Consider the following 4,814-nt stretch of genomic DNA (forward strand, 5'->3'; position numbering starts at 1 on the left):
AAAATTTAAAACTAATAATTCCGAATATCGTTAGATGGCGACTTATTGGAATAATTAATTTAGAATTTGACTACTGAATACATTCTGAGTTGTTTATGACTTTTCCTTGAAGTTTTGAGGAAAAATTGAAAACTGTACAAATAAAAACTGACTTTATTTTCACAATGCATCCTCATTTCTTACATTATGGCTTTTCATAAGTATTTTTCTATAGATATCAAAATGTAAAAATATTTTTGACTTTAGTCTCAACATATTGACATTTTTCATACATTTTAAAAAGTCTGAAAATTTCAAATTTTCAAATATTTCCATTTTTTCTGTGAAGTTGCATTGCTGTATTGTGATTTATATTTCTTTGTAACATTTATTTTTAAGAAGTAATTTTAACAAAGATTCTGTCTTCTAATTGTGTTTTACGGATTGAAATTGTACAATTTAGAAGTTACCCCCCCCCCAAAAAAAAAAATTTATAGCTCCAATATAGCTATTATAGCTTCAGTGGAAAACATTTAATAATCAATCTCCACCCCACTGTTTGATTATTCTGTTTTTTTACATTACTGTGACACTGTTGACTTATAAAGACTCTGGATGTGAGCTGACTTTATTTTTAGAGTTGAGAACGTCTGGCAGCAAATTAGAATATTGTGAAAAGGTTGAATATTAAAAACTCCTGGTGTCAGACTCTAATCAGCTAATTAACTCAAAACACCTGCAAAGGCCTTTAACTGTTCTCTCAGTCTATCATGGGGAAGACTGCTGACTTGATGTCTTGCCTGGGCTAAAGACAAAAACTAGTGATGGGTCGATGAGTATGGAGCTAAATCCAGGCCAAAAGTTTTGTAATCTGAAAATTAAAAAAAGATTGGAAAAATAAATTTTGACACTGAAAATTAAAGTTTTGTAATCTGAAAATAAAAAAGATTGAAAAAATAAATTTTGAAACTGAAAATTCAATGTTTGTTCTTGAATTTTATAATCATTTAAAAAGTATTAAAATAAAAATAAGTGAAATATATATTTTTTCAGTTTAAATAAATTTTTGGTTCAGCTCTAATTATTTTGATCAAATAATTTATTTTCATTCATATTTCTTTTTTTCACCTTCAGATCTTTTTTTCACTTTCAGATCTTATTTTTGCAGTTTCAAACTTTTGGCCCCGTTCTGGCGTGGGAGGGCGTGGCTTCGATTGAGGGGGGTCTGGAATTGTAACAACAGAGCAAACGGTCCTCACATGATGTTGCTTTCAGGAAATGTGGGTACTTTGATAGATAATGACTTTGCTCCCGTCTCCATCGTTTATTTACACGCGGCTGGCGCGTGAAAGAAAACAGAGAATGAAAGCTTATTACGAGGCTTTAAACCCTCGAGGCTTTAAACCCTGTGGTCGATGTGTAGCAGTTGGTTCAGTGGATCACCGGCACTGAGAGAGATCCACCGAGCTGCTGATCCACAAGCTGCCGACCAGGTCAGCCTCGCCGGCCTCCTGCAGAGCATCACAGCGGAGGTCGGTCTTGAAGTCCTGAGCGATTTCTCTCACCAGGTGCTGGAAGGGCAGCTTGTGGCTCAGCAGCTCGGTGGATTTCTGGTAGCGGTGGATCTCTCTCAGTGCCACAGTGCTGGGCCTGTAACGGCGAGGCTTCTTCACACCGTTGGTAGCCGGAGCGCTCTTCCGGGCGGCTTTGGATTTGGATTTCCGGGCGGTCTGCTTGGTTGTGGCCATATTAAAGCTTCCTTCAGGTCTGCTGACCCTGGTCTCTCTGTGTGTCACTTAGAAAGCGCGTAACACTTCACTGCAGTCTGTAAAATGAGCGACCTGCCTCATTTCCATGCGGCGATGCTGCACTGCGTTCGCGGTCTTGTGTGGATTTGGGACACATCGGTTTTTTTTAGGTATAGGTGTTAAACTTTACAGTTTTGCATATTTTACAGTTTTTAAACATCAAAAATGACCAAGAGTGGTCTAGAATTACTTGTAATAGACATCTTTAGCATCACTTTATTTACAGGTATCAAGACAACACAGTGGAGAGAAAGTGTAAAGTCATTATCTATCAAAGTACCCACGTTTCCTGAAAGCAACATCATGTGAGGACTGATTGCTCTCCTGTCACTCACAATTCCACGCCCCTCTCAATCGAAGCCATTTTGTATCATTTCATATCTTCATTTAAATTTAAAATCTTAAATAATAATAAATAATGTCAACATGTATCATAATGTGAAAATCTAATTGAACGTGTTGTGAGTGATGATGCTTGTGGACTGGGATTTAAATTTTTTTTTTTTTTTTTTTTTACAAATTTTTATTCAAAAAAGAAGTTGTTCCTAAAGTCTTGAATTTGAGTCTGTTACGCTTGTTTGATGCAACTTCTCCAGTTTTAGAAAACACCTGCTCACAGGGCACCGATGAGGCTGGAGTGCAGAGAAACTGTAATGTCAGCTGGAAGAGGTTTGGATATACTGTCTTGTGGTTGTCCCAGTAACTCAGAGGATCCTGGGACCTGGCAATATTGGCCTCTGCCAGGTACCTCTGCACCTCCTGGCTGGCATCAGCTGTGGCACCTTTGGTCTGCCTGCCCACTTTGATGCCGAGATGTTACCAAAGGTCATCTAAAAACAACAATGTGGCATTTCAGGACATGATTTCCAAACAACAACAACAAACAAATAATGCTGAATATGAGGGCTGAAGGATCTAAACCAGTTCCCTGAACCCTTCACTCTCCACAGTGCTGAGGGGCTGGCAGTCCTCCAGCATGAAACTCAGCAGAGCCTCATCCAGCATCTGCTTCCTGGAAGCTTGATGGTTTAAAATGAGGTAAAGAATAAATTAATAGGAATTAATTATCAATAAATTAACTGTGAGTAAGTTGTGGGATGGCTGCATACCTGAGTTTATCCTGGGTGTATCTGGGACTTCATTCTCATGTCTGGTCCTATAATGTCTCAGCATTGAGGAGGTGGTTTTGTTTAAATAGGAAAGTTTTACTGAACAAATGCAACATTTAACCTCAGAAAATAATATGAATAGTAAATTAAGAGTCACTTTATGACATCAAAATGATCCCACACGGTGGAAACTGTCCTTTTTGTTTGCTGCTGCTCCATGACGTTTGGTGAATTTGATGATACACTGCAAAAGATCAGAGATTCTTTTGGCAGATGCATCCCATTGACAGATACGCTTCCTTATGAACACAGTTTGGCCACTTTGGCGTGTCAGTGTCAGTTCCAAACAGTTCCTGTATGGGTCACGTGACTTTCATTGGAAAATGAAATGTGCATAAAGTTGGTCAGCAGCCCACCAAGGGCAGGTGCATTTTGCAGCAGCAGGATCTTGTCTCAGCACTTCCTGTGGCATCTGTATGTGTCGCGGCAAATGCTGCTGTTTTTTGTATTTCTCGTAGCACTTCCTGTGGCACTTCCAGGTGGCATCTTTATGTGCCAGAGCACATGCTGGTGTTTTATTTACTTGCCGAGGCAGATGTTGGTGTTTGCAGTTGATTTATTTATTTCAGATGTGTACATGTAAAAGCATAAGCAGACCAGAGATGAAAAATAAAAATACAAGTATTAAACTAGGACTGCAAGCAGTCATATACGGACCCTCGTTCCGCACAACCGCCTACCCAGGCCAGTGGGTGCCCTTGTGACCACATGTGGGCATGTGCATGCAGGGGCAACCACTCATCACACAGTTAAAATTTTAAACAATTCACACAATGCATCAAGGAGTTATGACATGTTGATTGTTCATCCACTAGGGGACACTCAGTGTACAAACAGAGGGGCTGGGTGTGTTCAGGGGCCAACCGTCATCATACATGTGAAGTTTCAAGTCAATCAGACAAAGCATGAAGGAGTTATCATGACTTGATGTTCCATGGCAAAGGGTCAAAATGGCGGCACCATAGCGGCCACACCCTTCGACATAAACAGAAGCTTTCGATAACTTTTGGTCAGTATCGTCTGTGGGTGATGTGGAAGAAATTTGAAGTGCACTGGACAAAATCCCTAGGAGGAGTTCGTTCAAATACAACATGTGGAAATCACGCCAAAATGAGAAGAAAATTCAAAATGGCCGACATCCTGTTTGGAGTAGACCCATAGTGCAAGAGACTTTTTTGTACATCTATGCAAGTCACACGTGTACCAATTTTCATCTCCCTACTCCAAAAAAACCCCTATGGGGAGGTGTTTTTGAAAGTTTCAAGGGGGCGCTATTGAGGCATTTTGCCACGCCCATGGGCGACGCCCCTATGAATTGTAAGAGGTTGTCGTGCTCGACCTGTGTATCAATTTTCATGATGATGTGACAAAATTAAAGCCGTCAAAAGGAAGAACGTAATTTCATGGCGAATGGGCAATATTCGTCACGCCGCCACACGGACGCTGTTACTCGTAACTTCACGCCATTCATCGCCTACGTTCACCAATTTGTTCTGCATGTTTTAGAAGTGGAATGAAGTTCATTGGGTTAAGCATGTGACATCAGGACTTGTTAAAGTAAAAATAGGACATTTCCCGCCACCACCGGGGGGCGCTATGGCGCAGGTGGGAACGTAAGATATGTAGACGTTCAGGGCGGAGCCCTCATCATGTCCAGCAAGTTTGAAGGATCTACGATGAAGTATGTGGGCATGACAGCCGTTCGAAGTGAAATGGCGTGCTCCGAAAAGCTCGCCAAAGTTTGACGACCCCTAGCAGCCACGCCTTTTGACTTAATTAGAATCTTTTGATAACTTTTGATCACCATTGTGTTGTGATAATTTTGACCAAATTTGAAGACAATCGGGTGAAATCCCTA

Source organism: Thalassophryne amazonica, unplaced genomic scaffold (genome assembly GCF_902500255.1).
Source record: "Thalassophryne amazonica unplaced genomic scaffold, fThaAma1.1, whole genome shotgun sequence".
Taxonomy (NCBI): domain Eukaryota; kingdom Metazoa; phylum Chordata; class Actinopteri; order Batrachoidiformes; family Batrachoididae; genus Thalassophryne; species Thalassophryne amazonica.